The sequence below is a fragment of the Pseudorca crassidens genome, chromosome X (genome assembly GCF_039906515.1).
Source record: "Pseudorca crassidens isolate mPseCra1 chromosome X, mPseCra1.hap1, whole genome shotgun sequence".
Lineage (NCBI taxonomy): Eukaryota > Metazoa > Chordata > Mammalia > Artiodactyla > Delphinidae > Pseudorca > Pseudorca crassidens.
The window spans coordinates 123115934-123143643 of record NC_090317.1 but is presented as its reverse complement, the minus strand read 5'-3'; the positions used below and the strand labels follow the sequence as shown (position 1 = coordinate 123143643).

At 41.9% G+C, this 27710-nt stretch overlaps 1 long non-coding RNA gene across 2 annotated transcripts; it reads right to left on the bottom strand.

Annotated features, from left to right (window-relative positions):
- Positions 1-2492: 2492 nt before the first annotated feature.
- Positions 2493-25743, bottom strand: LOC137217161 (uncharacterized). Of its 2 annotated transcripts, none has more exons than XR_010940025.1 (4): positions 25441-25743; positions 23678-23757; positions 9613-9688; positions 2493-2607 (listed from the first exon to the last, which is right to left on the bottom strand). It is a non-coding gene; the product is annotated as an uncharacterized lncRNA (long non-coding RNA). The 2 variants fall into 2 exon arrangements; XR_010940024.1 differs by having other exon boundaries at positions 23678-23760; positions 25445-25743.
- Between the last annotated feature and the right edge of the window lie 1967 nt (positions 25744-27710).

Below are 27710 nucleotides of genomic sequence, written 5' to 3'. Positions count from 1 at the left end.
GGTGGGAGGAGCGGGAGGCCTGGTGCCCCAGCTTCAGTGGAAGTCTCTGGAAGGCCAGGCGGAGGGAGGCCGCACAGAGTGATGCCCAGGGTCACAGACCTGTCAGAGCTGCTGTTTGTTAGTTCAAGTCCTGCTCTGAAGTGCTCTGTGTCAGCTCTGAGCAACAGGTGAGCTGGGGTTCCTCTGCATTGAGGGCTATATGCATGGTTCCTGTGTGCCCAGCCCTGCCGGGATACCTGCCAAGGGTAGTTCCATATCCTGGGAGGTGCCTGACCAAGAGAGCCCGGGTGGCTGCTGGGTACCTGCCCAGGTGAGCTCCATATCCTGGGAGGGGCCTGACCACGAGAGCCCCGTGGGCTGCTGGGGATCTGGTAATGGATGTCAGGACAGTCAGTGAAGCCACTGAGGATATACATCCAGTAGTTCCTAATTCCTACACACTGCTGGTCATTCTACCATCCACCAGGACATGGTATTCTGTATTAGACTTCAATGATGCCATCTTCTGTATCCCATTAGTCCCAGAGTCACAAGAAATTTTGGCTTGTGAGTGGCAGGACTCAACATACAACAAAAACAATACTGCTGGGCCATCCTGCCCCAAGGGTTCAAAACTTCCCACACCATCTTTGGGGAAACGTTAGCTAAACACCTAAAAGTTCTACCTCTGGAAAAGGGAACCCTCCTTCAATATGCAGATTACTTTCTGATCTCCAGCCCTACTAAGGAGGCCTCTGAACTACCTAGCCAATAAAGGATAGAAGGTGTCCAAGAAAAAGGTGCAAATATCACAGACTAAGGTGGCCTACCTGGGCTTCATTCTCACAGAAGGTCAGATAAGCCCATCCCAGGAACGGGAAGAAGCCATTTGCAGCCTTACCACTTCTTAAACTAGAAGATAGCTCAGGGGTTCCTGGGAAGGCCGGGGTTTGCTGCATCTGGATCCCTAACTACAGTCTAATAGCTGCGCCTCTATAGGAAACACTGAAAGGAAAAGATGATGATCCTTTTGTATAGAACCCAGAAGCAGTCTTTCAAGAATGGAAAGAGCAGTCAATTCAGACCCTTGCCCTGGACCTCCCTAATTTAGCTAAACCCTTTGACCTTTACATTCCCGGTGAAAGGTGAATCGCCATTGGAGAATTAGTGCAAAAACTGGGACCACCTGAAATGGAACAACGCAAGAATGCCATCCAGGTAGGATAAACTACGGTCACCAAGGGCTTGGCCCGCCGCCCCATCCAGCTAGGATACTGGGGGTATCTAAAAACCTGGAAATCAGCAGCCCGCAAGGCCAGCTCCCTCCTAAGGGAAAAGGACCCCACGAGGTGATCCTAACCACCCACCATGCCCTGAAGATGCAGGGGTCGCTCCGTGGGCACACTGACCTCGAGTGAGGAGGCCCTCCAGCTCCAGCCTCCAGAGAGACAACCAGGGGCAACGGGCCCCCATGACGACTCGTGTGACCATCACTTGACCTGGAGCTTCTCTCAGAAAACAACAAGAGTGTGCCCCAAAAGAGCAGACTACTGCTTGCAGGACTTACTGCACCCAGAGGGGTGCTAATAAGCTTGGCGGGGGAACCGTATATCACGCTGTCACCATAGAAAAGCCTACAGACACCGCAGTGACAGCGGCCAATGAGACCGGCTGGACTCCTGTCTACTTCAAAAGGCCGTTGACTCAGTGGCCGTCATGGTCCTGGATCACCACCGACCCTGGACTGTTTGGGAGTTGAGCGGGCAGGGCTATGACACCTGGTGCTGTTTGTATGTAAATTCAGGGGCCTAATTGAAGAAAGCACAGACCACTGGTCAGAGCATCTAGGCTGGCAGAAACCGTCAGCCTAAGGTGGCCGAACAAATGTGGGGCGGGGTAAAACCGGCCCCCCCAGCGTCTCTGCGCATCTCTTTCCTGGACCCTTAAAGGGCATTGGAATCTATAACACTTCCAATGCTGGTGCTCAGGCGGACGAGCAGTGAGGCCGGAGGCCTGGGGACAATCAACCTCACCTGGAGGCTGCTGGGGAGAAGTTCTGCCCCTCCCCCCCGGGTATGAGGCCTCCCAACTCAGCACGAAGCAGTTACAGAAGAGGGGTCTGCACCCTCAGCGCCCCAAGAATGAGGAACGGGACAAAAGGCAGAGGAGGGGTTTGTCACCGGCAAAGCCCATGAAAAATTCCTGGGAGATAAAAGTAGAATCTGGGCAATAAAATAAAGTCTAACCTTTTTTTCCTTTGTGCTTTGTCTAATTTCACGTGCTCCTAGGGTCCCGCATGCAGAGGTCCCACACCCGGCACTTCAGACCCGATTTCCTAGTGCAGAATGGCTGGGTCAACACCTCAGCTCCCGGGGCCCCCGTGCAGACTCCTCAACATAGAGCCTGAGCTGCAGCCAACCCGGCCCTCGAGAGCTCCGCCCCCTCCCTCCCGCTGACGCTGCTGGGATCCCTACACAGCAGCCCGACCCACAGCCCGTGAGGGAGCGCACGCTCTCACCTTGCATTCTCTGATCAAAATATAAAGTTTCCTTTGCTTCTGAACCAAACTCAGTCTCGATCTGTTGGCTCCAATGACACTGGGCAGGGGGACCCTTGTTGGGGCCAACTCTGGAGGATCAGTAACAGAAATTGAGAACACTGTAACTTCAATGAACAGATGTGTGAGCCAAACTGTAATTAACATAGAGCAGTGTATAAGGCTCGGGTAAAATAAGATGTTTCTAACACTTCCATTTGATATTTCCATCACTTTATTATAAGCAAGTTCAGTGAAGGGGTTTGTCTTATTTGTCAGGTCAATATTAGAGAAACGAAGTGATTTCTTTCCAAGGATGTACATCTAATAATCTTGGCTGAAGCTTCAATCTTGTTTTGAATGCTTTGCCATTGAAAATGCTACCTCTCTTTCAGCTCACCCATTTCTAAGAAGTATAAAATCTTATAGTTTATTATTACCAAAGGGGAAAGGTGGGAGGAGGGATAAATTAACAGTTTGGGATTAACACATACACACTGCTATGTATAAAATAGATCATCAACAAGGAACTACTGTATAGCACAGGGAACTACAGTCAATATTTTGCAATAACCTATAAGGGGAAATAATCTGAAAAAGAATAGGTATTTTTATCGACATCATCTATCAACGACAGATAAAATGTAACCTAAGGGAGGCCGATGGTGAGCGCTTCTGACCCTGAAGGCTTCAATCATCTAAAGTTCGGACTCTGCCTACTTCCCAAGGCCCTTAATGAACATACGTGTAGCCGTAGCTTAAAAATTTCCCAGTTTGGGGTTCGGGGAGACACTGATTTGAAAAAATCGCTGGTGTTCTCCTTACATGCACGGGACCCTTCCTACTGCTAAAACATGCCTGTCACACCCAGGAGATGGTACACCATTTGATCAGGAAGAGTTTGGAAAAGGCATCTCATCTCCTCATCTCTTGGTGCTAGGGTTCACCCCTCCAGCATCTTTCCTAACAATCTCCCCACTTGGCGATGTCAGCACTCAACATCCTGTTGCACACAGTTTGGAATTTGTCCAGAGGATGAAGCGGAAGGATGAGAAACAATGAGAGACAAGTCCTAGGTGTTCGGACAGGCACATGTCACGCTAATTTCCAATCAGGAAGACGTATTGACCAAAGGCTAAGATTACCCACGGAAACAGAATAGGGCTTGAGGAAATCCTGCTGTTTTGTGGCCAGTTCCCAAAAACACAAGTTGAAAAATGGAACACAGGGGCACTGAAATTCACGAAAATTAAGAGCTGAAAATATCTATCGTTGAAAAATGTCTTGAGGTAAGTCACCGAAAAGGACTTGTAAGCAAGGGAGAATGGCAGGAAAGGGATTTGAAGAGGTAGAAAGGACTCGCCATTAAAGCACAAGAAAAGGGGCTGAACATCGCCAGCGATGCAGTTGGCCAAAAGGGCGTATGCGTTTTTTCTGAATATATTCAAGAAAAGGGCATACGCCCTTTTTAGCCAACCAAGCAGGTGGGCACTGGAAATCAATACTACAAAAGGTATCACTTCGCATCAGTCAGAAGAGCCATCCTCATAAAGTGTAAACACTAGAAATGCAGGACAGGGTGAGGAGCAAAGGGAGCCCTGTGAGGCTGATAGTGGAAATGTAAATTGCCAACGGCCACTCTGGAGAAGTGTATTGTGTTTACTAAATCATCTAAAAAATGAGCTACAGAGCATAGGGCACTTGCACTCATGGGCGTATATCTTGGGAAAAACAAAAATCGACAGGACACTGGCACCCCAACGTTTACCGCCTGTCTGTTTAAAAGAGCCTCGACTTGGATATAACCTAAATGTCCCTGGAAGGAAAAAATGGATAAAAGAGATGTGGTACTTATGTAGAGTGGAATATTAGCCCAGAAATTAATGAAATGAGTCCAGTTGCAACAACTCCAAAGGAGTTACGTACGATCATTCTAAGTGACATACATCATAAAGAAAAAGACACATATCATAAGATATCACTTAAATGTGGAATCAAAAATGGCTACACATGAAATAAATTTAAAAAGATAAACATAGTCAAATATGTAGAAAACACACATAAGGCTGCTAAAGGGGAAAGGTAGGGAGGGGTGAGGCATTATCCAGGAGGTTGAAATTAGCAAATATACCGTTCCAAATACCAAATTGATAATCGAAAAGGCCTATACGGTACCTCAAAGAATGGTACTCAGCACAATCAAGTCACCGGAAAAGAATATATATGACTGGTAAGAGTCTGAAGAAGAATTTATTGATGTCTCTCTATACGTGAATCAAGTGGATGTACAGCAGCAAGAAACAGACCACTGAAAATCAGCTGTAACCAATATAATAATAAATTTTTAAAAAGACAGTGAGACAGAAAAATTCTTACAACTTTTGCTCAGGGGCTGTTAATCAACATGGATTGAACACATATAGACGCACAGCAGGATGAGACATAAGGCTGGAAACTGATCGCGCTACGAGAATTAGTGAGGTTGGGTGAGGAAATGCAGACCCTTTAAAGTAATACTGCCTGGTACCCATTGCATGGGTCCCAAATCTGCAGGTTCAAGGGAACTGCCTACAGGTAAAACATGCATGGGAAACCCAGAGGACTGTACACCGTGTGAACGGGAAAGGTGTCTAAAATGCACCTCGTTTTTCATCTCCTGGTGTTCAGGTTCACCATTCCACCCACTTTACTAAAATTCTCCCCACTAGGAGAATCAGCACCTTTAACCTCCTGTTTCGCACAGTTTGCAATTTGTGCAGAGGATGAACGGGAAGAGGGGGAAACTATGAGACACCAGCTATGGGTGTTTCGACAGGCACATGTCAGTCAAATTTCCCATTGGGAACAAGAATTAACCAAAGGCTCAACCTGCCGGCCCGAAACCAGAATAGGGCCTGAAGCAATCCTGCAGTTTTGCAGCCAGCTCAAAAAAAGAGCGAGTTGAAAAATGCAGCTCATGGGCAGCGCAATTCACAAAACTGCAGAGTTATAAATGACACCTAACGACCAAAAATATATTGAGGTAAGACAACGAAGAGGCTCTGAATGCAAGGCAGAATTTCAGGAAACCGATTTCAAGAGTTAGATTGGTCTAGCTATTAAAGCACATGAAAAGCGTCAGAACTTCGACAATGATGCAGTTGGCCAATAAGGGCGTATGCGTTTTTTCCTGAATATATTCAGGAAAAAACGCATACGCCCTTTTTGGCCAACCAAGCAAGCGGGCAATGCAAATCCGCACAATAAAGAAGTCTCACTTACCACCAGTCAAAAGGGCCATCCGAAAACAGTGTAAAAACCAGAAATGCAGGACAGGCCATAGAGAACAGGGAGCCTTATTATGGGGATGTGCGTGGTGTAAATTACTGACAGCCACTCTGGAAAAGTGGATGGTGTTTCCAAAAACATTTAAAAAACAGAGCGACAGAGCATAGGGCACTTCCACTCATGGGCGAATATCTTGGGAAGACTAAAAATCAACAAGACAAAGGCAACCCAAAGTTTAGGGCTGCTGTGTTTACAAGAACCTCGATTTCGGCTGACCTTAAATATTCCAGGAAAGAAAACAATGGATAAAGACGTTGTGGTACTTATGTACAATGGAATATCACTCAGCCATGAAATCAATGTCATAAGGCCAGCAGCAGCATAATGAGTGGATTTACGTCCGATGATTCTAAGTGAAATAAGTCACACAGAAAAAGAAACTTATCATAAGATATCACTTTTAGAAGGAATGTAAACATCGCTACACATGAACTAAATTACAAAACAAAGCAGAGTCACATTTAGAAAACACACTTATGCCTGCTTAAGTGCAAAGGTGAGGTGGGGTGATGCTTAACACAAGAGTTTGAAATTAGCACAGATACCGTTATATGCATCAAATATGTAATAGACAAGACCTACTCCTTGCTCAATGAACTAGATTCAACACCCCCTCTTCACCAAAGAAGAATATATCTGACTAGTAAGAATCTTAAAACCTATGTATTGATATGTCGCCGTAGGGGAATCAAGTGTGTGTAGAGCGGCATAAACACAGCAGTGAAACTCAGCTAAACCCCATTATAAAAATAAATTTCAACCACAGACACAAAGACAGTGAAAGAGAGAGAAATTCTTACAAAATGCGTTCAGGAGCTGTGATGCAAACCGGACTGACCACATCTACAACCACAGCTGGATGAGACATAAGGCTGGACACTCTTGTGGCTGAGACGATTGGTAGGGTTGGGTGAGCAAAGGCAGACCCTTTAAAGTAATTCTGCGTGCTACGCATTCCATGGGTCCCAACTCTCCAGGTGTAAGGGAATCTTCCTACAGCTAAAACACGCATGGGAAACCCAGAGGATGGTACACCGTGTGATCCGGAAAGGTTTCTAAAACGCACCTCATTTTTTAATCTCCTGGTGCTCGGGCTCGCCATTCCAGCTGCTTTACTAACAATCTCTTCACTTGAATAATCAGCGCCTTTAACCTACTGTTTTCCACAGTTTGCAATTTGTCCGGAGGATAAACGGGAAGAGGGGGAACCAATGAGAGACTAGCTGTAGGTGTTTGGACGGGCACATGTCACTGTAATTTCCCATCAGGAAGAAGAATGAACCAAAGGCTCAGCCTGCCACTTCAGAACCAGAATAGGGCCTGAAGCAATCCTGCTGTTTTGCGGCCAGCTAACAAAATGCGAGTTGAAAAATGGAGCTCAGGGGCACTGCAGTTCACAAACCTGCAGAGTTATAAAGGACAACTATCGTCCAAAAATATATTGAGGTAAGGCAACGAAGAGTATTTGAAACCAAGGCAGAATTTCAGGGAACAGATTTCAAGAGGGAGATTGGAGTCACTTTTAAAGCACATGAAAAGCGTAAGAATTTCGACAATGATGCAGTTCGCCAAAAAGGGCGTATGCGTTTTTTCCTGAATATATTCAGGAAAAAACGCATACACACGTTTTGGCCAACCAAGCAAGTGGGCATTGCAAATCTTCACTACAAAGAAGTCTCACTTCCCACCGGTCCAAAGGGCCATCAGAAAAAAGTGTTAAACCCAGAAAGGCAGGACAGGCCATGGCGAACAGGGAGCCTTGTTACACTGATGGACGGGATGTAAATTGTCAACAGCCACTCTGGAGAAGTGTATGGTGTTTCCTAAAACATCTGAAAAACAGAGCTACAGATCATAGGGCACTTCGACTCATGGGCGTATATCTTGGGAAAACTAAAAATCAACAAGACACAGCCACCCCAAAGTTTAGGGCTGCTCTGCGTTCAAGAACCTCAACTTCGGTACACCTTAAATATCCCAGGAAAGAAAAAAATGGATAAAGAAGTTGTGGTACTTATGTACAATGGAATATCACTCAGCCATGAAATCAATGTCATAGGGCCAGCAGCAGCATAATGAGTGGATTTAGTTACGATGATTCTAAGTGAAATAACTCACACAGAAAAAGAAACTTATCATAAGCTATCAGTTATAGAGGGAATGTAAACATGGCTACACATGAGCTGAATTACAAAACAGAACAGAGGCTCACATTTAGTAAACGCACTTATGCCTGCTTCAGGGGAAAGGTGAGGTGGGGTGATGCATAAAACCAGAGTTTGAAATTACCACAGATAGCGTTCCATAAACCAAATATGTAATAGAAAAGACCTGCTCCTTGCTCAATGAACTGGACTCAACACCCCCTATTCACCGCAGAGGAATATATCTGACTAGTAAGAATCTTAAAACCTATGTATTGATATGGCTCCATAAGGGAAACAAGTGTGTGTTGAGCAGCATAAACACAGCAGTGAAAATCAGCTAAACTCCATTATAAAAATAAATTTCAAAAACAAAACACAAAGACAGCGAAAGAGAGAGAAATTCTTACAAAATTCGTTCAGGGGCTGTGATGCACCCAGGATTGACCATATCTACAACCACAGCTGGATGATACATAAGGCTGGACAGTAGGGGCTGAGAGGATTGGTGAGGTTGGGTGAGCAAATGCAGACCATTTAAAGTAATACTGCATGTTACCCATTCCATGGGTCCCAACTTTCCAGGTTTAAGGGAATCTTCCTACAGCTAAAACATGCATGGGAAAACCAGAGATGGTGCACCGTGTGATGGGGAAATGTTTCTAAAACACACCTCAATTTTCCTGTCCTGGTGCTCGGGTTAGCCATTCCAACCACTTTACTAACAATCTCCCCTTTGGAGAGTCAGCACCTTTACCTCCTGTTTCGCACACTCTGCAATTAGTGCAGAAGATGAACCGGATGAGGGGGAACCAATGAGAGAATAGCTGTAGGTGTTTGGACGGGCACACGTCACTCTAATATCCCATAAGGAAGAAGAATTAACCAAAGCCTCAGCCTGCTGCCCGGGAACCAGAATAAGGCCTGAAGCAATCCTGCGGCTTTGCGGCCAGCTCACAAAAAAGCAAGTTGAAAAATGGAGCTCAGGGTCACTGCAATTCACAAACCTGCAGTTATAAAGGACAACTATTGTCGAAAAATATATTCAGGTAAGGCAAAGAAGGGAATTTGAAACCAAGGCAGAATTCCACGAAACAGGTTTGAAGACATAGATTGGAGTCTCCTTTAAAGCACATGAAAAGCGGCAGAACTTCGACAATGATGCAGTTGGCCAAAAGGGGCGTATGCGTTTTTTTCCTGAATATATTCAGGAAAAAACGCATACGCCCCTTTTGGCCAACCCAGCAAGCAGGCAATGCAAATCTGCACAACAAAGAAGTCTCTCTTCCCACCGGTCCAAAGGGCCATGCGAAAAAAGTGTAAAAACCAGAGAGGCAGGACAGGCCATGGAGAACAGGAAGCCTTGTTACCCTGATGGGCGGGATGTAAATTGCCAACAGCCACTCTGGAGAAGTGTTTGGTGTTTCCTGAAACATGTAAAAACCAGAGCTACAAAGCATAGGACACTTCCACTCATGCACATATATCATGGAAAAACTAAAAATCAACAAGACACAGCCACCCCAATGTTTAGGGCTGCTCTGTTTACAAAATCCTCGACTTCGGTACACCTTAAATATCCCAGAAAAGAGAAAAATGGATAAAGAAGTTTCGGTACTTATGTACAATGGAATATCACTCAGCCATGAAATCAGTGTCATCAGGCCAGTAGCAGCATAATGAGTGGATTTAGGTGATGATCCTAAGTGAAAGAAGTAACACAGAAAAAGACACTTATCATAAGATATCACTTATAGAGGGAATGTAAACATGGCTACACATGAGCTGAATTACAAAACAGAACAGAGGCTCACATTTAGAAAACACACTTATGCCTGCTTCAGGGGAAAGGTGAGGTGGGGTGATGCATAAAACCAGAGTTTGAAATTAGCACAGATACCATTCCATAAACCAAATATGTAATAGACAAGACCTACACTTTGCTCAATGAACTGGACTCAACACCTCCTATGCACCGCAGAGGAGTATATCTGACTAGTAAGAATCTTAAAACCTATGTATTGATATGTCTCCGTAAGGGAATCAAGTGTGTGTAGAGTGGCATAAACACTGTAGTGAAAATCTGCTAAACTTCACTATAAAAATAAATTTTAAATATCAAAAAAACACAAAGAGAGCGAGAGAGAGAAATTCTTACAAAATTCGTTCAGGGGCTGTGATGCACCCTGAATTGACCTTATCTACACCTACAGCTGGATGAGACATAAGGCTGGACACTTGGGGCTGAGAGGATTGGTATGGTTGGGTGAGCAAATGCAGACCCTTTAAAGCAATACTGCGTGCTACCCATTCCATGGGTCCCAACTTTCCAGGTTTAAGGGAATCTTCCTACAGCTAACACATGCATGGGAAACCCAGAGGATGGTACACCATGTGATCGGGAATGGTTTCTACAATGCACCTCATTTTTCATCTCCTGCTGCTCGGGTTCGCCACTCCAGCCACTTTACTAACAATCTCCCCATTTGGAGAGTCAGAGCCTTTAACCTCCTGTTTTGCACAGTCTGCAATTAGTGCGGAGGATGAACGGGATGAGGGGGAACCAATGAGAGACTAGCTGTAGGTGTTTGGACGGGCACATGTCACTCTAGTTTCCCATCAGGAGGAAGAATTAACCTAAAGGCTCAGCGTGCCGCCCCAGAACCAGAATAGGGCCTGAAGCAATCCTGCGGTTTTGCGGCCAGCTCACAAAAGAGCGAGTTGAAAAATGGAGCTCAGGGTCACTGCAATTCACAAACCTGCAGAGTTGAAAAGGACAACTTTCGTCGAAATATATATTGAGGTAAGGTAAAGAAGGGAATCTGAAACCAAGGCAGATTTGCAGGAAACAGCTTTCAAGAGGTAGATTGGAGTCTCCTTTAAAGAACATGAAAAGCGGCAGAACTTCAACAGTGATGCAGCTGGCCAAAAAGGGCGTATGTGGTTTTTCCTGAATATATTCAGGAAAGAACGCATACGAACTTTTTGGCCAACCAAGCAAGCGGGCAATGCAAATCCGCACTACAGCAAAGTCTCAGTTCCCACCGGTCCAAAGGGCCATCCGAAAACAGTGTAAAAACCAGAGGCAGGACAAGCCATAGAGAACAGGCATCCTTGTTACTCTGATGGGTGGGATGTTAATTGCCAACAGCCACTCTAGAGGAGTGTATGGTGTTTCCTGAAACATCTAAAAAACAGAGAAACAGAGCATAGGGCACTTCCACTCATGTGCATATATCTTGGGAAAACTTAAAAGCAACAAGACACAGCCACCCCGAAGTTTAGGGCTGCTCTGTTTTCAAAAACCTCGACTTCGGTACACCTTAATATCCCAGAAAAGAGAAAAACGGATAAAGACGTTGTGGTACTTATGTACAATGGAATATCACTCAGCCATGAAATCAATGTCATAAGGCCAGCAGCAGCATAATGAGTGGATTTAGTTACGATGATTCTAAGTGAAAGAAGTCACACAGAAAAAGAAACTTATCATAAGATATCACTTATGGAGGGAATGTAAACATCTCTACATATGAACTGAATTACAAAACAGAACAGAGTCTCACATTTAGAAAGCACACTTATGCCTGTTTAAGTGGAAAGGTGAGGTGGGGTGCTGCATAACACAAGAGTTTGAAATCAGCACAGATACCGTTCCATAAAACAAATATTTAATAGACAAGACCTACTCCTTGCTCAGTGAACTGGACTCAACACGCCCTACTCACCACAGAAGAAGATATCTGACTAGTAAGAATCTTAAAACCTATATATTGATATCTGTCTGTAAGTGAATCATGGCTGTGTAAAGCTGCATAAACACAGCAGTGAAATCAGCTAAACCGCATTATAAGAATAAATTTCAAACACAAAACAGAAAGATAGTGAAAGAGAGAAAGTCTTATAAAATTCGTTCAGGGGCTGTGATGCACCCTGAATTGACCACATCTACACACACAGCTGGATGAGACATAAGGCTGGACACTCTTGGGGCTGAGAGGATTGGTGAGGTTGAGTGAGTAAATACAGACTCTTTAAAGAAATACTGCGTGCTACCCATTCCACGGGTCTCCACTCTCCAGGTTCAAGGGGAAATTCCTACAGCTACAACATGCATGGAAACCCAGAGGATGGTACACCGTGCAGTCGGGAATGGTTTCTACAACGCACCTCATTTTTCATCTCCTGGTGCTCGGGTTTGCCATTCCAACTGCTTTACTAATAATCTCCCCACTCGGAGAGTCAGCGCCTTTAACCTCCTGTTTCGCACAGTCTGCAATTAGTGCGCTGGATGAACGGGAAGAGGGGGAACCAATGGCAGACTAGCTGTAGGTGTTTCGACCGGCACATGTCAGTCTAATTTCCCATCAGGAAGAAGAATTAAACAAAGGTTCAGCCTTCCCTCCGGAACCAGCATAGGGCCTGAAGCAATCCTGCGGTTTTGCGGCCAGCTCCCAAAAAGGCGATTTGAAAAATGGAGCTCAGGGGCACTGCAATTCACAAACCTGCAGGGTTATAAATGATAACTATCATCCAAAAATATATTGAAGTAAGGCAACGAAGAGGATTTGAAAGCAAAGCAGAATTGCAGGAGACAGTTTTCAAGAGGTAGATTGGACTGTCCTTTAAATCACATGAAAAGCGGCAGAACGTCAACAATGATGCAGTTGGCCTAAAAGGGCGTATGCGTTTTTTCCTGAATATATTCAGGAAAAAAGGCATATGCCCCCTTTTTGGCCAACCAAACAAGCGGGCACTGCACATCAGCACAAAAACTAAGTCTCACTTTGCATGGTTCAAAAGGCCATCCTGAAAAAATGTAAAAACCAGAAATGCAGGACAGGTCATGGGGAAAAGGGAGCCTTGTTACACTGATGGGTGGGATGTAAATTGCCAAGGGCCACTCTGGCGTAGTGTATGGTGTTTCCTAAAACAACTAAAAAAACAGAGCTACAGAGCATAGGGCACTTCCACTCATGGGTGTATATCTTTAGAAAATCAAAAATCGACAGGACTTAGGCACCCCAAAGTTTAGGGCTGCTTTGTTTATAAGAACCTCGACTTCGGTACACCTTATATATCCCAGGAAAGAGAAAAATGGATAAAGAGGTTGTGGTACTTATGTACAATGGAATATCCCTCAGCCATGAAGTCATAAGGCTAGTAGCAGCATAATGAGTGGATTTAGGTACGATGATTCTAAGTGAAATAAGTCACAGAGAAAAAGAAACTTACCATGAGATATCACTTATAGAGGGAATGTAAACATGGCTACACATGAGCTGAATTACAAAACAGAACAGAGGCTCACATTTAGAAAACACACTTATGCCTGCTTAAGGGGAAAGGTGAGGTGGGGTGAGGCATAAAAGTAGAGTTTGAAATTAGCACAGATATCGTTCCATAAACCAAATATGTAATAGTGAACACCTACTCATTGCTCTATGAACTGGACTCAACACACCCTATTCACCACCGAGGAATATATATGACTATTAAAAATCTTAAAAAGTATTTATTGATATCTCTCTGTACGTGAATCAAGTGGGTGTAATGCGGCATAAACACAGTGGAAATCAGCTAAACCCCATCATAAAAATAAATATATTCAGGAAAAACGCATACGCTCTTTTTGGCCATGCAAACAAGCGCCAAATGCAAATCAGCACTACAAAGAAGTCTCACTTCACATTCGTCAAAAGGGCCATCCTGGAAAAGTGTAAAACCAGAAATGCAGCACAGGCCATGGAGAAAAGGGAGCCTTGTTACGCTGATGGGGGGGATGTAAATAGCCAAGGCCACTCTGGAGAAGTGTATGGTGTTTCCAAAACATCTAAAATGCAGAGCTACAGAGCCTAGGGCACTTCCACTCTTGGGCGTATATCTTGGGAAAACCAAACATCGACAGGACACAGGCACCGCTACGTTTAGTGTTACTCTGTTTAGAAATGACTTGGGTACAACTTACATGTCCTTGGAAGTAAAAAATGGATAAAGAAGATGTGGTACTTATGTACAATGGGATATTACTGAGCAATTAAATCAGCGAAATAAGGCCAGTTGCAGCAACTCGTGGAGTCTGAGGTACGATCATTCTAAGTGACATAAGTCAGACATAAAAAGAGACTTATCATAAGGTATCACTTATAGATGGTATCTAAAAATGGCTACACATGAACTCAATTACAAAACAGAAACAGAGTCACATATTTAGGAAACACACTTATGGTTGCTAAAGGAGAATGGTGGGGTGATGCATAAACGAGGAGGTTGGAATTAGCATAGATACAGTTCCATAAACAAAACAGGTAATCAACAGGACCTACTGTATAGCTCAAAGAGCTGGACTCAGCACACTGTTGTCACCGGAAAAGGACATATAAGACTGGTAAGAATCTGTAAAAGAATTTATTGATGTCTCTCTTTAAGTGAATCAAGTGGATAGATGTAGAGCAGGAAGAGAGACAGTATTGAAAATCAGCCATACCCCATTATAAAATTAAATAACAAGAACAAAAAAAAAGACAGTGAGAGAGAGAGAAATTCTTACAAAATTTGTTCAAGGGCTGTGATGCAACCTGGACTGAACACATCTAGACACACAGCTGGATGGGACGCAAGGCTCTACACTCGTGGTTCTGAGAGGCTTGGTGAGGATGGGACAGCAAATGCAGCACTTTTAGAGTAATACTGCCTGGCCCCCATTCCATGGGTTCCATATCTCCAGGTGCAGGGGACCCTTCCTACAGCTAAAACATGAATGGGACATCCAGAGGATGGTACACCATCTGTTCGGGAAGAATTTGGGAAAGTCACCTCATCTCCACTTCTTCTGGTATTCGGGTGCCCCAGCTCCTTTCCTTAGAGTCTCCCCACTTTGGGAAGGCAGCACACTCAAGAGCCGGTTTTGCACAGCTTGGAATTTTCCATGTGAAGAAGGGGAATGGGGGGATGGAATGAGACACAAGCCCTAGATGTTTGGACAGGCATATGCCACTCTAGTTTCCTAATCTGGAAGAAGAATTTCCCTATCCTTCAGGTGCCCCAGTAACCGGAATAGGTCTGTAGAAATCCTGCCCCTTTGTGGCTGCTTCCCTAAACAACAAGTTGAAAACTGGTGCTCAGGGGCACTGCAATTCACAAACATGCAGGGTTGTAATTGACACCTCTAATGGAGTCATTTCTTGAGCCAAGTATTCCTAAAGGCCTTGTAAGCAAGGCAGAATTGCAGGAAAGGGATTTCAAGAGGTAGTTTGCACTCGCCATTAAAGCACATGAAAAGCTGCTGAACATCGCCAATGATGCAGTTTGCCAAAAAGGCTGTATGCGTTATTCCTTAATATATTCAGGAAAAACCCTTACTCCATTTTTGGCCAACAAAACAGGCGGGCAATGTAAATTAATACTACAAAGAGGTATCACTTCCACCAGTCAGAATGGCCAAGCTCACAAAGTGTAAAACCTGAAATGCAGGACAGGGCGTCGAGAAAAGGGGACCCTGACAAGCTGATGGTGGGAATGTAAATTGCTAACAGCCACTGTGGAGAAGTGGGTGGTGATTCCTTAAAAGTCTCAAAAACAGAGCTTCAGAGCATATGGCGCTTCCACTCCTGGGCCTGTATCTTGGAAAAAACATAAATTGACAGGACCCAGGCACTCCGAAATTTATGCAGCCCTGTTTACAAGAGCCTGTACTTGGAAGCTACCTAAACGTCCTTGGAAGGAAGACTGGATGAAGAAACTATGGTAGATATGTACAATGGAATATTACTCAGCCATGAAATGAATGGAATAAGGCCATTTGCAGCCACTTGGAAGGACATAGATACATTCATACTAAGTGTCATAAATCAGACAATGATAAATATCATATGATATTACTTATCGGTGGAATCTAACAATTGATACAAAGGTACGATCTTACAACACAGAAACAGAGTCCCAGACTTAGAATACAAACTTATGGTTACCAAACTGGTAAGGTGTGTTGGAGGCATAAATCATGAGGTTGGAATTAGTATATACATATTTACAGAGAGAAAACTTGTAATCAACATGGACCTGCTGTAGAGCACTTGGAACTCTTCTCAACACCCTTTAGTAACCTCCATGGGAAAATAATTCCAGAAAGAATATATAGTCATCTCTGTATAAGTGAATCATGTTGGTGTATATCAAAAACGAACACAACATGGTAAATCAACTAAACTCCATTATAAATTTAAAATTGAATTATAGAAAAGAAAAATGATCACTAAATTCGTTTAGTCTCAGTTAACGTGCTAGTGTCACATCCCTGGACACAGACTCAATTTGGTCCCAAGGCTGGACTGTTGTGGGCCTGAGGACCTCGGGAGGATATGCCAGCTAATCCGACCCCTTAAACATGTAGTACCTGGTCCCCTCTGCATGGGATCACAATCTCCAGATCTAAGTGTTCCCTCATACTACTAAACTAACGCTCTGACACCCAAAGGATGGTGGACTCTCTGGGCTGGATGACATTTGGAAAATCACCTGGTCTCAACATATCCTGGTGTTTGGGTTCCGACCTCCCGACTCCTTCGTTAGGGTCATCCCACTCTACAAGACAGCACCCTCAACAGGTGATTTTGCAGGGGTTTATACTTGCTCGGGGGATGAAGGGTAAGGAGGAAGAATGAATGGGACAGAAGCCCTTACATGTTTGGTCAGGCACATTCCACTCTAATTTAAAACCCAGGAACAGGACTTTCCCTACATCTAAGGTTGTGTCAGTAACCAGAGAGGGACAGTAGAAATCCTGCCACCTTCTGTTTCCCATAACAACAATTCTAAAACTGGACCTTATAGGCGTTTCATATTCACAATGCCTGGGGAGCTGTAAATGACAACAGCCCTCAAGAAATGTCTTGGGGTAGGTAATCGAAATAGACTTCAAAACAAGGCAACCTTTCAATAACCCTTTTTCAAGGGGTAAATTTTACTCACACTGTTCAAAAAAAAAGCACATATGAAGATGCTCACCGTTGCTTTATGTTAGACAAATGCAAATCAGATGTACAAAGAAGTATCACCTGGAACCACTCAGAATAGCCATCCTCACAATGTCTAGAAACAAGAAATGCTTCAGAGGGTGTGGAAAAAAGAGAAACCTACTACTTATTATTATTATTTTTTTAATCTGCGTTGGGTCTTCGTTGCTGCATGCGGCTTTTCTATAGTTGCAGCAAGCGGGGTTTACTCATCGTTGTGGTACACAGCCTTCCGTGTGCAGTGGCTTCTCTTGTTGTGGAGCACAGGCTCTAGGCACACAGGCTTCAGTAGTTGTGGCACGTGAGCTCAGTAGTTGTGGCTCGTGGGCTCTAGAGCGCAGACTCAGTAGTTGTGGCACACAGGCTTAGTTCCTCTGCAGCATGTGGGATCTTCCTGGGCCAGGGCTCGAACCTGTGTCCCCTGCACTGGCAGGCGGATTCTTAACCACTGTGCCACCAATACTACGTTACTGGGGGCAATGCCAATTGGTAACAGCCACTATGGGGCACAGAATGGAGGTTACCAGAGTAAGGGGAGGTAGGAGGGATAAACTGGAAATTGGGATTGACATATACACACCACTATATATAAAAGAGATAACAAATAAGGGCCTACTGTATAGCACAGGGAACTCTACTCAATACTGTGTAATGACCTATATGGGAAAGGAATGCAAAAAGGACTGGATATATGTATAACTGCTTCACTCTGCTGTGCAGCATAAAGTAACACAACATCGTAAATCAACTATACTCCAAAAAAATTGAAATGAAATGAAATAAAATAAAATAAAATAGAGCTACCAGATGATCCAGCAAGTTCACTCCTGTGTGCATATCTGGAGGAAAGCATAAATCGAAAAGACACACCTTCCCCAATGTTCACTGCAACACTCTTTACAATAGCGAAGACATGGAAGCAACCAAAATGTCCATCAACATATGAATATAGGTAAAGAATATGTGATACATATATATAATGGAATATGACTCAGCCATAAAATAGAATAAAATAATGCCAATTGCAGTAACATGGATGGACCTAGAGATGATTGTACTAAGTGAAGTAAGTCAGACACAGTAAGACAAATATTGTATGATATCACTTCTAGGTGGAACTTAAAAATTGATACAAATGAACTAACTTACAAAACAGAGGCAGACTCACAGACTTGGAACACAAACTTATGGTTACCAAAGGGGAAAGGTCGGGGGGCAGGGATAAATCAGGAACTTGGGGGAAACATACGAATACTACTATATATAACGTAGATAAGCAACAAGGACCTACTGTATAGCACAGGGAACTCTACTCAATATTCTGGGAATACCTTTATTGGAAAAGAATCTGAAAAAGAATGAATATATGCATATGTGTAACTGAATCACTTGCTGTGCAGTTGAAATGAACACAACATTGTAAATCAACTATACTCCAAGAAAATTTAAATTACAAAATAAAGAAAATCGCCTATATTTCAAAAGATAAAAAGAATTCCCACATATTTTTATGGCTTGATAGCTTACTTTTTTAGTGCTCAATATTATCCCATTCCCAGAATATATTAATACTATATCATTTCATTCACCTATTGGAGGACACCTTAGTTTCATTCACATTTTGGCAATATTGAATTAGGTGCTATAAATATCCATATGCAGGTTTTCGTCTGGAAGTATGTTTTAAACTACTTTCAGTAAATATACATGAGAACACTTGCCGGATTATACAGTAAGGGAATGTTCAATATTATAGCAAGTGTCAATCAGACTACCAAAGTAGCTGTATTATTTTTCATTTCCACCAATAACACATGACATTTCCTATTGTTCCACATCCCTTACAGAATTTGTTCTTGTCATTGTTCACATTTTAGCCATTCTAATGGCTAAACTCGTATGCAATTGTATTGTTAATTTGCTTTTTGATGGCAGCATGTAATCTGAATTATTCTTCTGTATACTTATATGCATAGTGTCTATTTTCTTTGGTGAGGTGTCCGTAAAGTATATTGGTCCACATTTTATTTAGGCTGCTTTCATTTTTTTCTACCCAATCTGTATTTGTTTTATTTATTTTCGTGCCTTATTGCATTAGCAAGGACGTGGAGTAAAATATGGAAAAGGAGTCATGAAAGGGAACATCCTTGCTTTTACCTAAACTTAGTGGAAAAGCTTCATGTTTTTGATCATTAATCATGATGTAAGATAAAAGTTTCCTGTAGATCTTTGTTATCAACTTGAGAAAGCTCCAGTCTATTTCTTTAACTGAGAGTTTTTATGAAGAATGGGTGTTAGATTTTTTCAAAGGTCTTCTGAATCTATTGATATGCTAATGATTGACTTTAGAGTGTTTATATGATGGATATAATTATTTGATTTTAGAATGTTGAACCAGCCTTGCATACCTGGGATTATTCCCTCTCATTCATGATATAAAATTCTCTCAAAATATTGTTGGATTCGATTTGTTAATATTTTGTTGAGGATTTTTGCATTGATGTTCCTGAGAGATATTGGTCCGTTTTCTTTACTACTCATATGTTCCTCTAAGTTTGGATGTTGTGGATTTAGTATCAGACATTCATTTGGGGGAGATTCTCAGTCATTTTTAAAAAATATTTTCTGTTCTTTGTTATCTTTATTCTCCTCCTGCCATACCCATTATGTATAGGTCACAGCATTTTCATTGTTCCACAATTATTGATTACTCTGTTCTGTTGATTTCTTTCCTGCCCATTTTCTCTTTTCTTTTGAGATTTAAAGGTTTCTCTTGATATGCCTTCAAGCTCACAGATGTTTCTCCTCAGCCAGCTCTTTGACTGCTAAAACGAAATACGGGAGACTTGGTATTTTATAAACAACAGAATATTTTTGTTTTCTCGTAATTGCTGAGGCTGAAAAGTTCAAGAACAAGTTACCAGGGGCGTCGCTGGTGGCGCAGTGGTTAAGAATCTGCCTACCAATAAAGTGGACACGGGTTCGAGCCCTGGTCCTGGAATATCCCACATGCCATGGAACAACTAAGCCCGTGCACCACAAATACTGAGCCTGTACTCTAGAGACCACAGGCCACAACTACTGAGCCCATGTGCCACAACTACTGAAACCCGCACGCCTAGAGCCCATGTTCTGCAACAAGAGAAGCCACCCAATGAGAAGCCCGCACACAGCAACAAAGACCCAACACAGCCAAAAAATTAATTAATTAATTAATTTTAAAAAAAGAACAAGTTGCCAGCTGACTTAGTGTCTGGTGAGGGACCAATATCTGGTTCATAACGTGGGTCTTCTCGCTCAGCAATGAAATCATGTGATGGGCATGAGATCTTCTGTGTGCTACATTTATTAGGTCACTAATCCCATGTTTGAGGTGTCTGGCCTCATGACCTAATCACCTCCCAAAAGCCCCACCTGCTAATACCATCAACCTGGGAGCTGGGTTTCAAAATTTTAAAATTAGAGGTACAAAATGTTTACACCATAACAGGGACCACAGAGTTAACTGATTTTTCCTTTCATGTTAAAGGTTTGCACATTTATATTTATTATATACTCCCAAAACCCTTGTTGTTTTTTTTAAGATTCTTTTCCCGTATATGCCAGTACACACCATTGAGTAGAGTTACCTGTGCTATAAAGTAGGTCCTTATCAATACTTATCTATTTTATATATACTAGTGTGTATAGGTCAGTCCCAATCTCCCAATTTATCCCTTCCCCACTTATCCCCTGGTAACCATAAGTTTGTTTTCTATATCCATGACTCTATTTCTGTTGTGTAAATTAGTTCATTTGTACCTTTTTTTTCTTTTTTAGATTCCTCATAAAAGCAATATCAAATGATATCTGTCTTTCTGTGTCTGACTTGCTTCACTCAGTATAACAATCTCTAGGTCCATCCATGTTGCTACAAAACCCTTAATTGTTAAGGATAACTCTCAATTTTTTCCAGTATCATCAGCAATTCTTTCTGGCAGACATTTGATAACACTTTTTAAACAGGGATATTGAGACCAAGGCTCCTGACCTGCAAACAAACAAAACATCATTTATATAGTGAAAACTTTGCACGTCAAAGGATGAAAGCACTTGGTCTAAATCCCTTTGCACCCACTGCTGACAGAGGGCAGAGGAGTTTGACTCACTAATCTTCCTTACGTGTACTTCTTCCTGATGGGGTATTCCATCTAAAACTTATAAGAAGCGGGAATGCATCATGGAACACACCAATCTCTACTACAGATTCTGAGGCAGAAAAAAAACAAAAACAAAAACATGATGAATCCATCCAAAGGGTTCTGTCCACATTGTTACAATAGTTTCCCTGGCACTGTGAACCCTTTTCAAACCCTATCACTTGAACCTACTTTCATTTTTTTTCAGCAAAAATAATGCTAATCTGCAGTCACACACTCCAGTAATATTACACTATCCCTTGTGCAAGGATGTAGGGATTTGAGGAGCTATGGGAGGCTATCATGAGAGGTTGCCTAGAGTAATTAGGACATTTCATTTAATGTTGGCTCTACTCCCTAAGATGTCTGCTGTCCTCTTCTTTTTGTAGCTACTAGCATTGAGAAAGTGAGCAAGATAAGGCCCTTCTCTTTTACTGCCCATGAATGTAGCTGTGATTAACCCCACAGACCTTGGTGCTTCCAGAATCCCCTGAACCTACTGACCCTCCATGCATGGCATGACATAGATAAGGATGGTGATGTGTATACTTGTATAGAACATGCTATAAAATTTTTGACTCTTCCCTTCCTCATAATTCCAAAGAATAGATTTCTTTGGATTTCTGCTTAATGCTACTGGAGTTGGTACATAAGTTGAGGGAGGTATCAGGGCACACCAAAAGAGAAGGTATCTGCACAGAAAATACAAGCAGGTACATTTCTGTGTAGTTTCAGCAGCTCATTTCCTATATCAACCATGGTGACAGGTTGAGCCTTCCTCTTTCTACTAGTAGTACAGCAAACATAAAGGATATTTAGGCTGCTTGTTTTATCCCCACCTCTCTCAATTGATCTGCATTCACATATAGGACAATGAAGGGTCCTTTCTACCATCTTAACCAATACTTGAGAACCAGAAAATGTCCAGATTTTTCCAGGGATTATTTTCATATTCCCCAATCAGGCATATGAAGGGATCTTACCTATTGTGTTTGATGAAGTCATATCTCTGATGGCATCCCATCATCAACAAAACTGGACAGAAATTTGAAGGGTCTTAGATTTACCGTATTTGAAATTCCAATATTTTAGCCTGACACGTTTTTGGATTTTAGAAAAAAATATTTTAAATGAGACAAAAAATCATTTTTATGACACAAAAAGACAGCAATAGTTTTATATTTTTATCTGTTCCACTTGCACACAAAAGTCTCATGGGGTTATGTAAGGCAGTCCTTTTGGGTGCTGTGCTTGGTGCAAATATGGATTAAAGCTTAGGAATCTTGGGCTTCCCTGGTGGCGCAGTGGTTGATGCAGGGGACACGGGTTCATGCCCCGGTCTGGGAAGATCCCACATGCCGCGGAGCGGCTGGGCCCGTGAGCCATGGCCGCTGAGCCTGCGCGTCCGGAGCCTGTGCTCCGCAACGGGAGAGGCCACAGCAGTGAGAGGCCCGCGTACCACAAAAAAAAAAAAAAAAAAAAAAAAAGCTTAGGAATCTTAAGCTACAGTCACCTGAAACTTTTAAAGTAGGATGCAAGCAATCCTGTCCAACATTTGAACAGAGCAAGACACTGTCTTTATTTTATTTGTCAGGTAATTAATCTGTCTTTTGCCCCAAGGAGAGAAACAACTGACATCTTCCATCAATGTGTTGTACAAAAATCTTTGAACACAGAGTGCAAGCAGAGGCTGATACAAGATGTGAAAAATAAAATGAGAGACCCTTGTGGCATTTCCTCCTAACTTATTGCAATCTCCCATTTAAAATGTGGGAATAATCAATCTTCTGAGGAAAAAGGCCCAAGGAAGGTTTCTGCTTCTGTGGAATAATGGGATTGCTAAAGATTTCAGGAGGCAAGACGAATTAGTGAGAATGACCATGAGAAATCAGAGAAAAGTCAGACCCATGGATGAAGTGATGTTTACCTCTATGAATCAATGAGAAGTAGGAGCAAATGAAAAGAAAGCTGAATACAACATTTTCTGAATAAATGTAACCTTTCAGCTGTCACAGAAAAATTAATACTCACTATGATACAACATATTTAGTTTAGAAAGTTAACTTAAATTTAAAGATTAATAATTAGATTTATTGAAGAAATGAAAACATATTTGTGATTTAGAATAAATAATGTGTTCTGCTACAGATAAGAAGACTACATAAATAGAAATAAGACTAAATAAATAAATAAATAGGAAAACAACAAATTAGATGTTATTAAAAACTGACACTCATCTAAAGAAAGAGAAGGAGAGACAGAAAGAGAGAAGAACTCATAGCAAGCATATATTAAAAACTCCTCAATAAGAAGTCTTCAGATGTTAGAAAAAAAGAAGTCTTCAATAAGAAGATAATGTAATAGCAAATATGGGGAAAATATACCAAAAGGTATTTCCAAAAAGAGAGTACAGAATGTTAAGTAAACATATCAAAAGATGCTTGGCTTCTTAGTAGTCAATTAAATGCAAAAAAAGTGATACATTTAATTATCACTTACCAACCAGAGAGTTCAAATGAAAATGACAGGTATTATCAGGTTTGACGAGAATGTATATAATCCTTGAATCTCATTCACTGCTGCTGAGGATGAAAAATCATACAAATGAGTGAAGTAAGTCAGAAAGAGAAAGACAAATACTGTATGCTAACACATATATATGGAATTTAACAAAAAAAAACTGTCATGAAGAACCTAGGGGTAAGACAGGAATAAAGACACAGACCTACTAGAGAATGGACTTGACGATATGGGGAGGGGAAAGGGTAAGCTGTGACACAGCGAGAGAGTGGCATGGACATATATACACTACCAAACGTAAAATAGATAGCTACTGGGAAGCAGCCACATAGCACAGGGAGATCAGCTCGGTGCTTTGTGACCACCTAGAGGGGTGGGATGGGGAGGGTGGGAGGGAGGGAGATGCAAGAGGGAAGAGATATGGGAACACATGTATATGTATAACTGATTCGCTTTGTTATAAAGCAGAAACTAACACACCACTGTGAAGCAATTATACTCCAATAAAGATGTAAAAAAAAAGAAAAAGAAAAATCATACACATGTTTTGAAAATATTTAGAAATATCTAAAAAGATAAACACATGAAAGCTATGACTCGAAAATTTTACTACTACATGTATACTGAACAATAATTTATACACACACCACCAAAGCTCAAGTTCTAGAATTTTTATACCCATGGTACTCTCAATAGGCACAAACTGAAAGTCACTCATATTGTAATACAAATTGGAATAAATTAATTGTTAAATATTTACACTATGGAATCCTATGCAACAGTGGCAATGCATGATCACAACAGGAAACCATATAGACATATTCACAAGCAACATAAAATAAAAAAGCCCAATCCAAAAGTGATTTTACTGTGCCATAACATTTATATAAACTACAAAATACAGGTAACATGATCTTTTTGTTAGATACAAGAACAATATTAAACCTTAAGGGGAGTCACTAGAGTGGGATCAGGGGGCCTCTGAGTATCTGGCAATTTTCTGTGTCTTTATCTAGAAGCTATGTATAGAGTGTATTCAGATTCTGAATTTTCTGAAATTTGTCATTTCCTTACAAACCATGCATGTTTTTAGTTGTTTTTTATACATAACAAAAAGTAAAAACGATATACTAGGGAAGGTAATTATATTAGCACTTTAATATCCATGCTTTTCAAGGTGGAACTGAAAGGTATTAAATACTTGACATTGTGATTACTTCTTAAAAGGTGAAAATTTGAGATTAATAAATAAGACATAACTCTTCATATATAATCCTCAAACAGGAGGGGTAGAAAGGAGTATTATTTTTTTTTAATTAATACAGAATTGTTAAGATAGAAAATAATGCAAACAGACTAGGTTTAAAAAAGAGCACACTGGACTTCCCTGGTGGCACAGTGGGTAAGAATCTGCCTGCCAATGCAGGGGACAGGGGTTCAATCCCTGGTCTGGGAAGATCCCACATGCCGCAGAGCAACTAAGCCCGTGTGCCACAACTACTGAGCCTGCGCTCTAGAGCCAGCAAGCAACAAGTATTGAGCCTGCATGACACAACTACTGAAGCCCATGCACCTAGAGCCCATACTCCACAACAAGAGAAACGACCACAAGGAGAAGCCCGTGCACCACAATGATGAGTAACCCCTGCTTGAAACAACTAGAGAAACCTTGTGCAGCAACAAAGACCCAATGCAATGAAAAATAAATAAAATTAAATCTTTTGACTTCTGAGATGACTCACTCACGTGGCTGTAGGTAAGAGGCCTCAGTTCCTTGCCACATGGATCTCTCCTTAGGGCTGCTTGAGTGTCCTCATGACATGGTAGCTGGCTTACCCCAGGATGAGTGATCTAGCAGAAACCAAAGCAGAAGCTGCAATGTCTTTCATAACTTTGGAAGCTGCACTTTGTCATTTCTGCAATTTCTTATTAGTTAAACAGTCAGCCCTTTTCAAGTGTGAGGAGCCACACAGGTACATGAAGACTGGGAGATAATTAGGGGATAATTAGGGCCATCTTGGAGACTGGCTTCCAAAGTGGCTGACTAGCCAAACACTGAATTTTGTTTTCTTCACTTCTGTAGACAAAATGGTCAGTGAATCTCATTGGTGGTCTTTCAGATGTACCAAAGCTACCTCTTGCTCTCACCCCCAGCCGTGTGGCTGACAGGGTCTTGGTACTCCAGCCGGGTGTCAGGCCTGTGCCTCTGAGTTGGGAGAGCCGAGTTCAGGTCATTGGTCTACCAGAGACCTCTGGCACCTTGTAATATCAAATAGTGAAAGCCTCCCAGAGACATCCGTCTCAACGCTAAGACCCAGCTCCACTCAGAGACGAGCAGGATCCAGTGCTGGATATCCCATGCCAAACAACTAGCAAGACAGGAATGCATGCCCAGCCATTAGCAGAGAGGCTGCCTAAAATCATAATAATGCCACAGACACTCCAAAACACACCACCGGATGCAGACCTGTCAACCAGAAAGACAAGGTCCAGACACACCCACCAGAACACAGGCACCAGTCCCCTCCACCAGAAAGCCTACACAACCCACTAAACCAACCTCAGCCACTGGGGGCAGACACCAAAAACAACGGGAACTACGAATCTGCGGCCTGCGAAAAGGAGACCCCAAACACAGTCCCCAAAGCCAAATGTGACAGAGGAACACACAGCAGGTGAAGGAGCAAGGTAAGATCCCACCAGAACAAACAAACGTAGAGGAAATAGGCAGTCTACCGGAAAAAGAATTCAGAGTAATTATAGTAAAGATGATCCCAAATCTTGGAACTGGAATGGAGAATATACAAGAAACGTTTAACAAGGACCTAGAAGAACTAAAGAGCAAACAAACAATGATGAACAACACAATAAATGGAATTTAAAATGCTCTAGAAGGAAACAATAGCAGAATAACTGAGGCAGAAGAATGGATAAATGACCTGGAAGACAAAATAGTGGAAATAACTACTGCAGAGCAGAATAAAGAAAAAAGAATGAAAAGAATTGAGGACAATCTGAGACACCTCTGGGACAACATTAAACATACCAATATTCGAATATAGGGGTCCCAGAAGTAGAAGAGAAAAAGAAAGAGACTGAGAAAATATTTGAAGAGATAATAGTTGAAAACTTCCCTAATATGGGAAAGGATATCATTAATCAAGTTCAGGAAGTGCAGAGTCCCATACAAGATACACCCAAGGAGAAACATGCCAAAACATGTATTACTTAAACTATCAAAAATTAAATACAAAGAAAAAATATTAAAATCACCAAGGGAAAAACAACAAATAACATACAAGGGAATCCCCAAAAGATTAACGGCTGATCTTTCAGCAGAAACTCTGCAAGCCAGAAGGGACTGGCAGAACATATTTAAAGTGATGAAAGGGGAAAAGCTACAACCAAGATTACTCGACCCAGCAAGGATCTCATTCAGATTTGACAGAGAAATTAAAACCTTTACAGACAAGCAAAAGCTAAGAGAATTCAGCACCACCAAACCAGCTTTACAACAAACGCTAAAGGAACTTCTCTAGGCAGGAAACACAAGAGAAGGAAAAGATGTACAATAACAAACCCAAAACAATTAAGAAAATGGTAATAAGAACATACATATCAATAATTACCTTAAATGTAAATGGATTAAATGCTCCAACCAAAAGACATAGACTGGCTGAATGGATCCAAAAACATGACCAGCATATACGTGGTCTACAAGAGACCCACTTCAGACCTAGAGACACATACAGACTGAAAGATAGGGGATGGAAAAAGATATTCCATGCAAATGGAAATCAAAAAAAAGCTAGAGTAGCAATTCTCATATCAGACAAAAAAGACTTTAAAATAAAGACTATTACCGGAGACAAAGAAGGACACTACATTATGATCAAGGGATCAATCCAAGAAGAAGATATAACAATTGTAAATATTTATGCACCCAACACAGGAGCTCCTCAATACATAAGGCAAATGCTAACAGCCATAAAAGGGGAAATCGACAGTAACA